The 12261-nt window shown below is 36.0% G+C and overlaps 1 protein-coding gene across 3 annotated transcripts in view; it reads left to right on the forward strand.

The window, feature by feature from the left end:
• The first annotated feature begins 6274 nt into the window (after positions 1-6274).
• Positions 6275-12261, forward strand: part of LOC143038878 (ankyrin repeat and SOCS box protein 12-like) — a 27917-nt gene continuing 21930 nt past the window's right edge. For 2 of the 3 annotated variants that reach the window (XM_076208543.1, XM_076208544.1), the window contains exon 1: positions 6279-6527. The gene's annotated coding sequence lies outside the window, so the exon portion shown is untranslated. Of the gene's footprint in view, positions 6528-12261 lie in introns of all 3 variants that reach the window. The other variant, XM_076208545.1, reaches the window with a different exon arrangement.

Genomic DNA, 12261 nt, shown 5'->3' on the forward strand with positions numbered 1-12261 from the left:
CCCATTCATTGGCCTTACAAATTTTTGCCAGCCTGCAATTAATTGCAATAGCCCTGGAATGCCACATGCCTCCAATTCCAACACACACACACACACACACACACACACACACACACACACACACACACACACACACACACACACACACACACACACACACACACACACACACACACACACACACACACACACACACACACTTCAACGAACGGACGGCTTAGAGGACGTTCTGAAGAAAAAGTGAAATTTCGTGGATCCCGAAGCAAAGGAAGTACCTATTGTATTTACAGGGGGGGAATTGCTCGTGGTGTAGGGGAAAGTAAGGAAAAAGGAGAAGGGGAGGGATTACTGAGGGAAATGGAAGGAAATGAGGAAGGTGAGGACTTGGCCCAGGCAGGCAGACGCCATCTAAACAAAAGAGGTCCGGACCAATTTAGCGACGACGAAATGTCTAACAAAAATGTAAAGATTAGAAGTATAGATAAGAGCAATACAGTAGAAGGTGATGAGAATATTTTCCAGGGATTTAAAGAGGGTGGGGGGACACAACCCCCCCCCCCCCGATTAACAAGATTAGAAGAGAAGCTCGATAAGATGATCGAGCACTGGGAGCTTAGGTTCGGTCACATTAACAACATTGTGCAGAGGGTTGAGAAATTGGAAGAACTAGAGAAGGCGAACAAAAACTTAACTAAGGAAATTGAAGAATAAAAAAAAAACAGTTAAAAGAAGTAAAAGATGAGAATAAAGTCTTAAAGGAGAATAATAAGGACAACAAGGAGGGTTGGAAAACAATCCAAGAAAACAGCAAAGTTGCATTTACTGACATAATCAAACAGCAAATGAAAGAACAAACTGAAGACTCAGTTATTAAAGTGATGAGACAGAAGGAGAATATAGTAAGAGACTTAGCAGATAGAAAGAAATGTATAATTATATTAGGAATGGAAAAGAAACATAACCCAGATAGAACCACAAGAATCAAAGAGGAAAATGAAAAAGTAAGAAATTTACTAGAATTAGTTCAGGAAGATGAGCCAGAAATAATGAAACAAATCGAAGAGAAATTCAGGCTCGGGAAATATAGTACAGACAAGACCAGACCAATTAAGATTAAATTCAGGTCACAAACGACGGCAGAGAATATCTTATCCAAAACAGGGAAACTAGCAACAAGTGAACAATATAAAAAGGTATGGATAAAAAGGGAAATGAATAAAGAGGAAAGAGAGGAGGAAATAAGGAAAAGACATGAAGCTAAGAAAAAAAAAACGAGACCAGAACGGAGACAGAAAAACAAGAATTCTACTGGAGAGTAGTGAATATGAAATTGAAGAAATGGAACATAAAAGAGAGAAACACAAAAGAAACAGAGAATACAATGGAAATAACAGAAAGTTAAGAGTATCCTACACAAATATAGATGGATTAATAACAGGACTGAATGAACTGAACAAATATCTGAAAGAAAAAGATCCGGACATAATGGGAATTGTTGAGACAAAATTAAAAGGCCCACTACCACCCAACATCATAGGACACAATGCATATAATTATTGGATTAGAAACAGAAAGATAAAACAAGGGGGTGGAGTTATGTTCCTGACTAAGAAGGATATAAACGTGAAGAGAGTCACATATGGGAAGAATAGAGTAGAGATGATTATGATAGAAGTAGAAGATAGAGATAAGAAGAGCAGAAAGTTTGTAATAAACTACGTGCCCCCAAAAACAGCCTCATGGGAAGAGAATGAACATAAAAGCATGTTAGAAGACACAAGAGTAACACTAAACGAGATAATGGAAGATGGAGGAAGAATAGTTATGATGGGCGACTATAATTGCAAAGAAATCTGCTGGGAAGAGATGACCGTAAAGGGTGGAGAAGACTCATGGGGAAGTGTTCTACTTGAGATGATTATTGACCACACAATGACACAATGGATCCAAGAGAACACTAGGTATAGAAATGAAGAAGAACCATCGAGACTAGACCTAATAATCACATCAGAACCTAAAATAGTGGAAAAGATAGAATACCAGGCACCAATAAGCAAAAGTGACCACATATTGATAGAACTAGAACTAAATGAGAAAAAATACATGAAAAGAAATGAACAATATAGAAAAGGAAGATTGATGTATGAAAAAACAAATTTTGATAAAATAAGAGAATTCTTCCAAAATGAAAACTGGGAAAGAATACACAAAGAAGATACAACAGTAGAAGAGAAATGGAATATTTTGACAAAAATCTATAAAAAAAGGAGTAGAAAAGTATGTCCCAAGACAAAAACAAGAAAAAGAATATGTAAAATGCTGGTACAACAAAAGTTGTAGGGAGATAAAAGACAAAAGAGACAAAGCTTGGACCAAATGGAAGAAAAACAAAAGACCAGAAAAAATGGAAAATATATACTTGTTATAGAAATGAATATGTACAAGCGTGCAGAGAGGAAAAGAGAAAATATGAAAAAGATGTCATAGAAAAATGTAAAGATCAACCAAAACTATTCTACAGATTTGTAAACAACAAACTGAAAAACAAACAAGATTTGGAGAAATTAAGACAAGGAGGAGTTGAATACACAGAGGAAATTGAAATGGCGGAAATTATGAACAAACATTTTAAATCTGTGTTTACAAGGGAGAACATACAACCTGAAGAGATCGAATGGAAAGAGAAAGTCCCCCCTATGAAAGAAATAGAAGTAACAAAGAATGAAATATTAACACACTTGAGTAATCTTGATGTCAGAAAATCACATGGACCAGATGAAATAGCAAACTGGATTTTGAAAGAATGCAGGAATGAACTGGCAGACATAATACATAGCATAATAAACAGTTCCTTGAAAGAAGGAAAAGTTCCAGAAGATTGGAAAAAAGCAAATATAGTACCTATATATAAAGGAGGAAATAAAGAAGACCCTACCAACTATAGGCCAGTCTCTCTAACAAGTACAATAGCAAAAATTTGTGAAAGAATTGTCAAAAATAGATGGGTAAAATATTTAGAAAAAAAAAAAAAACGTGCTCAATCCAAGACAATTTGGATTCAGACAAGGACGATCATGCGTCACCAATTAAATATGTTTCTATTAAAGGCTAATAGATATAATACAAGAAAGAGATGGATGGGCTGATTGTGCATTTCTAGACCTAAAAAAAGCTTTTGACAAAGTACCACATAAGAAGTTGCTTAAGAAATTAGAAACTGAAGGAGGAATACAGGGCAAACTGCTAAATTGGATGGAAGACTTTTTGCAAGAAAGAAAAATGAGAGTAGTGATAAGAGATCAACACTCAAAATGGGATGAAGTAATAAGCAGTGTTCCACAAGGAACAGTTCTGGCCCCAATAATGTTTGCTATATATATTAATGATATGGATGAAGGAATTGAAAGCTATATGAGCTTTTTTGCAGATGATACAAAACTATTGAAAAAAGTGAACACGGAAGAAGATTGTGAATCACTACAGAGAGATCTAAATAAAGTACAGGAATGGAGTAGGAAGTGGGAGATGGAGTTCAATACAAAAAAGTGTAGTATAATGGAATTTGGAAAAAGTAAAAACAGAATAACAGGATCATATAAATTGGGAGAAGAAGGAATAAAAAAGTAGATAATGAAAAGGACCTGGGAGTCATTGTTATGAATAATATGTCACCTGAGAAACATATAAATAAGATTTTTGGAGAAACCTATAATTTAATAAGAACAAAGTTGCATTTACATACCTGGATGAAGAAATGGTGAAGAAAATTCTAATCACCCTGATAAGACCAAGATTGGAATATGCAGCAACGATATGGTCACCAAGTACAAAAAAAATGTATAAAAAAACTTGAAAGAATACAAAGAGCAATTACAAAATTGGCACCAACACTCTCAAAACTATCATATGAAGAGAGACTAGCAAAACTTGAACTACAGACACTAGAGCAAAGAAGAGAGAGAGGAGATTTGATAGCTATTTACAGAATCATGAAAGGCATAGAAATTACTGATAGAGAGAATCTGATAAAATGGGATGACAGAAATACAAGAGGACACGGAAAGAAAATAAAAAAAGACAGCTATAGAAGAGATTTGAAAAAGAACAGCTTTCCTCACAGAGTAATAGACAGTTGGAACAAGTTAGATGAGAAAGTGGTGTGTGCAAAAACAATACATGAATTTAAAAATAGTTTAGATAAAATGAGATATGAAGACGGGACCCCACGAGCATAGCTCCCCTTCCCGTAAAATACAACTAGGTAAATACAACTAGGTAAATACACACACACACACACACTACACACGCCTGAACACCAGAACTCATCTATTATATCATGTGGCAAGAGGTGACGACAAACAGCTGCTAATGCTTAATCCTGAGGTAACAAATGTCTATTAACCGGATATGAGAGGCAGTAGTGCATGAGTGAGGCGCAGACAGTTGGAAGTGTGGCTTCCCTTCTGTCTACCGTTTTAAACTCCACATACAGGGTTTATTCAGAATAAGGAAACCATATTTCTTATTTTCTTTTCATCGTATAACAGATCCCGTCTTCTGTTGAGAAAGCATCACTAATAAGAATACGTCACTGCTCCAGTAGTGTCTTGCTTTATCACCTTTTCCGCTGTGTCTAGCTGGCATATCAAATAGCCAAACTACAATTCTACTTTTGATGGTTTCTGTCGACTTTGAAGCATTATGAATGTGATACGAATTCCATTCGAGAGCGTACCAACATTTTCCAAGACTTTTGAGCAACGTGTCAGATTCTAGCCTTTACTTACGTCCATTTCCATACGATTTCTTATCGATACTTTTTTTTAGTGACTACATACATACATGCATACATACATTATATCAAATAGAGTAAATTCCAATTCTTCATTCATCAAATCATGGGGTGACGTCATCATCGTCATCAAGCAAGCAAGCATATACAGTACATACATACATATTTACATATATATATAGTCGTATTGACGGTTTGCTTAAATAAGCAGTATCTAATCATATAGACAGGATGTCCCAATAAAACGTACGCACATTATGAAAGGCAGTGGATATTAATGCTTTAAGTGAAAGAATACGTAATGAAATTGAATAAAATTTTAGTCTTTTTCCCGTAGTTTACGATGGACTACAACAAGTAAGCAAGCATATACAGTACATACATACATACATACATACATACATACATACATACATACATACATACATACATATATATAGTCATATTGATGGTTTGCTTAAATAGGAATAGAGCTATCTAATCATATAGACAGGGTGGCACAATAAAACGTACGCACATTTTGAAAAGACACTAAATGCAGTGATTTTTGTTTACGTAGATACAATATTAATGTTTTAAGTTAAAGAATATATAATGAAATTAAATAAAATTTTAGTTTTTTCCCATAGTTCAGTCTAGTTCCCCCATACCTACGTACCGTATATCCAGTATGACATTTAGTTACTCGTGATGTCAGTGAGCACATTTTTCTGGGCCACCATATATATATATATATATATATATATATATATATATATATATATATATATATATATATATTGTATATATATACTATATATATATATACGTTTCGACCGACTCGGTCTTCTTCAGTGCTTATACGTTTCGACCGAGTCGGTCGAAACATATATATATATATATTTATATATATATATATATATATATATATATTATATATATATATTATTGATGTTACCCATTCTTCTAGCAATAGAATTTGTCTTATGCATTTAAAACTAATATACTTCATCTGAAGGACATCAGTCAAACTTAGAAGTGTAATGGCTATTAATGCCACTCGTCATGGAATAGGGTTTTAAAATCCGGTAACCCAATAGGTATCTTTATATCGCAAATAAGATGCATATACTAAAATCATAGAAACATTTCGTCTGAATTAATTATTTCTGTTTTGTTAAGTTATTCATTTATATATTATCTTATGTATTTATTTATTTTTCTTTCGTGTACTGGACTTAGTTGTCTTCTACATTAATGCTGGGCGGTAGTGTCTGAAGACATGTTTGATATTTTCGTTACTGATTTCGGATGAATCATCTCGAAGCGACGTGATTTTATCTTATTTTATTTTTTCGTACAAACATAGATATCAGATATCACTATATAGTTTTATGATAAATTCTACATGTTAATTTCTTACTATTACAGCCCCCTATACCCTCGCAGCTGACACTGACGCTACACTAATTTGGGAGGAGGGGAACAGTCTGATGCCAGTGATGTCTAAAAATACGCCCGAGAACGATGGTCAGAGTGAGGAGAATCACCTCCAGTACGTAACAAGTCGCGAACGGTCCTTCTTTTTCTCGGGTGCATTCTTCAGAAGGAAGCGATCTTAGGTTCACAATGCCGCTGATAATGCTGATTCAGGATAATGTAGACTAGTGCAAGGAAGAACGACACGATACATGTTTGTCATTGGATTCGGCAATGAAGTTGGATGGAATTCGCCATCATATACTGTGTTCGCAAGGTAAGTTTCACCAACGTTTATGTATATTGAATGCTGATTGTTCGTGCTACATAGGATGATTGTAGCTTGATGTATGAGGATATTATGTACTTTATGTCCTCTCTTCCACCGCACCCGCAACAGTTCAGTTAGTAGTGCTTACCCAGTAGTGCTCAACAAAGGTGGATTTACAGTAACGAGACATACACACCTTCGTATAATCGTTTTTAGTGAATACCTTTATTTAACACGTCAGCCATGATTAAAATGAATATTAGATAAAATAAAATAAAATAAGAGAAATAAACTATTCAATTTTAACACAAAATTGTCTAACGGTTGGTTAATTGGCCACAAGCACAATATATCATCTACATATCTATGCCAAATGGCATTCTTTGGAAGAATATTGGGTAAAATATCTCTTTAGAAAATCCATGAACAAGTACAAATCACTCCATTCCCATTCCGAATTTTTTTTACATAGAAATTACCACTGAATTCAAATTTTGAACCAATTACACATATTTCAATAAGACAGGGCCCCCACATGGGAGGGGGGGGCAGTGGGGGCATATGCTCTGGGGCGGCACGTTTAGGGAGGGGGGTGGCAATTCTAGTCTGGATATGCCGGCTACAAAGCTGACAAAATAATTATTATATAAAAGGTCAAAAGAAGCCCTGAATATTTTACCGTTATATAGGAATTTTGCGTTAGAATTGACAATATATGAAATATTTTTCCCTTATCCCTTCTGCAATAGGGACACTAAATACAAATTTTAAAATCCGTTTAATTATTTTGCAAGCGAATAGCTAAAACAGGCTGTTAAGGGATGATGGAGAGGGGAAGTGGTGGTGGGGGAGGGGAGGGGGAGGGGGCGTCACAAAACTTTCCCCGGGGCGGTATCTTGCCGGGGGGGGGGGGAGCGGCACTTTGCCCCGGGGTGGCACTTAGGCATGTAAGGGCTCTGTAATAAGACTGATTATTGTGTGGGCAGGGGAGTCGTATCATATTATTTTAATACATCTTCTAAATATCTGGGTAAATCAAAAAGTGGGACCCGAGTGAATAAACTAGTAACATAAAAAAAAAATAAAAAAAAAATCGAAAAAAAAAATCAGATGTGATATTTTGTCCATGTAATTAATTAATGAGGTCAACATTATTTCTAATATGAGTATGGGAAATATTTCGAACTAGTGGACTTGACATTGGTACTAGCCATTTTGATAATTTACAAGTGCACGACCCAATTGATGATCGGTCTAGCTGGATTATTAACTTTGTGGGTTTTAATTAGAGCATGCATGTACGGAAGTGAAGGAGACAACGTTACAAATTGTTTGATGAGGTCATTATTTCCATATAAGAAATTCTTATATATATATATATATATATATATATATATATATATATATATATGTGTGTGTGTGTGTGTGTGTGTGTGTGATATATATATATATATATATATATATATATAGTTACAGCACTGAATGGGTCCCAGTGATTAGAGATACATTTTTATCAACCACAATGTACTTTAATTCTAAGTCGTTTCGAGTCCTCGGGCGTCCCACGTTTCAATTTCTGCATGCGCCTAGATGGCTTAGAATTAAAATGCATTGTTTTGATAAGAATGTATATATATATATATATATATATATATATATATATATATATATATATATATATATATATTGCTAAACAGAAATGTAGTAGCACATTTGTAAATGACACACAGGAAACCCACAGTCGGAGAAAATAAACTTCGAATAAAGAAGAATCCTATATTTCGGCTATCAACTGTAGCCCTCTTCAGGAAAGTACATAAGACAGAGGACAAAGGGGACTTATAAGCTACAGAAAAGAGAAGGAATGTGGACAGATGACCTCACTTAGGCGTGGGGCAAACAGGGGTGGCGGTGAGGGGGGGTTGTAAGCCCTGTACCAGTTTGCTAACAGCTGCGCGTGAAATGATGTCAGGAGTCCACTGTCCTTTAGAGATATTAATATTAGGGCATTCCTCAATTAATGCTGATTCGACTATATATATATATATATATATATATATATATATATATATATATATATATATATATATATATATATATGTATATATATATATATATATATATATATATATATATGTGTGTGTGTGTTTACTGTCAAGTGCATTCTAAATTGTAAGCATAGTTCATATGCATGTATGAACATATATATGTATGCATATGTACAGTCATAGCTGAAAGTGCGGGGAGCTACAGTCAATACGGGGAAGAACGCTCGAAATTTTTTCCACGCCCCTCTCAAAGTGGTCAACCCTGAGTGATCGAGCTGTTGGTAGTTAGGTATGTACATCTGGGATTTGCAAATGATGCATCACTAATTGTTTTGGCCCACTTTTTTATATTGTAATTACAAAAGACCGCTAATGTATGGAATACACATTATATGTAAGGAGTAAAAGTATAATGAATAACCTATATTACGGCATGTGACAGCTCCAGTATAAACGATGATCCACTGTGAATGAGTTCACGAGTTACTAGTAATCGCGTATGCTTTGTTGCATTATGAAGATGAAGTTATGGTCAACTCTCATGTATGTTAAATATAAAATATGAGTACACAATTGCACGACATTGTCAATAAGTATCAAAGCCATTATCATTACCAACACGCAAGAAGTAAAACCAACCTAGAAAGAACTGAGCAGGATCTACCGAAACCATTAGTAAAATATATTAATAACTTCAAATCCATTTTGAGTCTCCTACTATTGTATGATTTATTGTTACAAACCAGTTGCCGAAGAAAAAAGCATTTGCTCAGACAACACTTTCGTGGCAAACACCAAGCAACATTTATACATTCATTGTTAATAACTTAGCATTGTTATTATCATTATTATTATTATTACTATTATTATTATTATTATTATTATTATTATTATTATTATTATTATGATTATTATTATTATTATTATTATTATTATTATTATTATTATTATTATTATTATTATTATTATTATTATTATTATAATTATCATTATCATTATTGATATTATCTTTATTATTATTATTATTATTATTATTGTTATTATTATTGTTATTATTATTATTATTATTATTATTATTATTATTATTATTATTATTATTATTATTATTATTATTATTATTATTATTATTATTATTATTATTATTATTATTACCCCGTCTGGGGTATTGGCTGCTTGTTATTGTGGCAAAGTAGCATGCAGTTGATACTTTAGGGTCTATATGGGGCGCCCCTACGGCCCAGAGTCACACATCATTTTGTCTATGATAAGAGGAAAACTCTGTTCATAGAGAAATGATGACACTTTTATACTACGACTGTCCCTCCGTTATGTTGTCCCCCAACCCCTTGTTTGTTGTCCTGTACCATTTCTCTGAGTATTCACTTTCTGTGGTGGGGGAATACCCTGTGGTGGGGGAAAAGAATACTGCCACCAAGTATTTCCACTTGGATCGTAAGAGGCGAGAAGAAAGGGACGGGGATTGGGACTAGGCATCCTTCTCCTTGTAGCCCCACAGAGGACATTCCTAAAAGAAAAAGTAAAGGCATAAGAGGGTCTGGGAGTTTTCCGACCAGCACCCTAAGGTTTGGGTCTTTTAATGTGCGTCGATGTGGAACAGATGAGAGTAAAAGGGAAGAGATAAGTAGTATGTTTGTGAGAAGAAAGATGGATGTGTTGGTTTGAGTGAAACTAAGTTGAAAGGGAAGGGTGAGTGTAAGTTTGGGAGTGTAAGTGTGAGGTTATCGGGAGTAAAGAGAGGGCGAGGGAGGGAAGGTGGCTATTCTAGTAAGTGAAGAGATAGGTAAACGTGTTGTGGAGTGGAAGGAGGTTTCCTCAAGGATAATGTGGATGAAGGTGAAACTGGGAAAGGAGATGTGGGTCTTTGTAAGTGCATATGGGCCTGGCAGTGGAGTTCCAGGAAAGAATCGTAGTGGAGAGTTGATAGTGGAAATGTGTCTAAAAAGAGAGTTGATGATAGCAAATACACTGTTTCGGAAGAAAGTCAAGCATAAGTACACATGGGAGAGGGTGGTGGATGGAAGGGTGGTAGAGAGAGCGTTAATGGATTATGTAGTGGTAAATAGGATTATGATAGGAAGAGTTAAGGATATACATGTGCTAAGGGGAGAGGGTGGGGGAATATCAGATCATTTTTTGGTGGAAGGTAAGTTGAGAGTGGAGGATAGATGGAGAAAGAGGAAAGGGACAAAAGGTAGGGAGGTGCTTAGAGTGAACTCTTTAAATGAAAAGGAAAAGGAGAAGGAGTACAAGAAGAGGCTGAAGGAGGAGTGGGAAGGAGTGAAGGATAGAGTAGAGCTAGGTGTGGAGGAGGAATTGGGATGGTTCAAGGAGGGAGTCATAAAGTGTGCAAAGATGGTGTGTGGAACAAGAAGGACAAGAGGAAATAGAAGGAAGGGTAGTGAATGGTGGGATGAGGAAACAAAGAAGGTTGTAGAAGAGAAGAAGCGAGCTTTCACAGATTGGTTACAAAATAGGACGAGGGAGTCATATCAGAGGTACAAAGAAAAGAGAAGTAAAGCAAAAGGTAAAGGAGGCAAAGATGAGAGTAGATGTGAAATGGAGTAAGAGTATGACAGAAAATATTGAAAGTAATAAAAAGATGTTTTGGAAAGAAATTAAGAGAGGAAGAGGAGGCGAATCAAGTAGAGAAGAAAAGGTAAAAGGTGCAGATGGAGAGATGATAATGGAAGAGAAGGCAGTAAGGGGAAGATGGGCAGAATATTTTAGGGAGTTGCTAAATGCGAAGGAGGATAGGGAGGGAAAGATAGTTGCAGTGTAAAATGCTAAGAAAATGAGAATGATGAGTGAGGAAAATGGAGGAGAAATAAGGAAGGATGAAGTGAAGACAGTTGTTAAGATGATGAAAGCAGGTAAGGCACCTGGTCTGGATGGATGCCATGCAGAATGTCTAAAAAAAGGAGGTACAGTGATGGTGGACTGGTTGGTGAGGTTATTTAATGTTTGCTGGAGAGAAGGTAGAGTGCTGGAGGACTGGAGGAGTGCCTGTATAGTTCCACTTTACAAGGGAAAAGGGGACAAGTATGAATGTAGTAGTTTCAGAGGGATCAGTTTGTTAAGTGTAGTTGGGAAGGCTTATGGGAGGGTCTTGATTGAGAGGATTAGGAGGGGAACAGAGGGAGTAATTGATGAGGAGCAGTGTGGGTTTAGGACGGGTAGAGGTTGTGTAGATCAGATCTTTGTGGTAAGACAGATATGTGAGAAAGCTATAGGAAAGGGGAAGGATGTTTTTTGGGCTTTTATGGATCTGGAAAAGGCTTACGATAGGGTAGGCAGAAAGGCACTGTGGGAGGTTGTGCAGATATACGGGATAGGAGGAAAGCTTCTGGGAGCTATCAAGAGTTTTTATGAGAGTAGTAGAGCTTGTGTCAGGATTAGAAATGGAGAAAGTGAGTGGTTCGAGGTAAAGGTGGGACTTCGTCAAGGATGCGTTATGTCGCCCTGGCTGTTCAACTTATACATGGATGGGGTAGTGCGAGAGGTAAATGCAAGGGTAGTAGGTCAGGGATTGGAGATGGTTAAAGAAAATGGAGAAAAATGGGAGGTGAGCCAGCTGTTGTTTGCGGACGACACTGCGCTTGTGGCAGGATCGGAGGAGGGATTGAGGAAGTTGGTGACAGAGTTTGGGAGAGTATGTGATAGAAGAAAGCTAA

This window comes from Oratosquilla oratoria, chromosome 25 (assembly GCF_046742065.1).
Source record: "Oratosquilla oratoria isolate Oo_2021 chromosome 25, ASM4674206v1, whole genome shotgun sequence".
In the NCBI taxonomy this organism is placed as follows: domain Eukaryota; kingdom Metazoa; phylum Arthropoda; class Malacostraca; order Stomatopoda; family Squillidae; genus Oratosquilla; species Oratosquilla oratoria.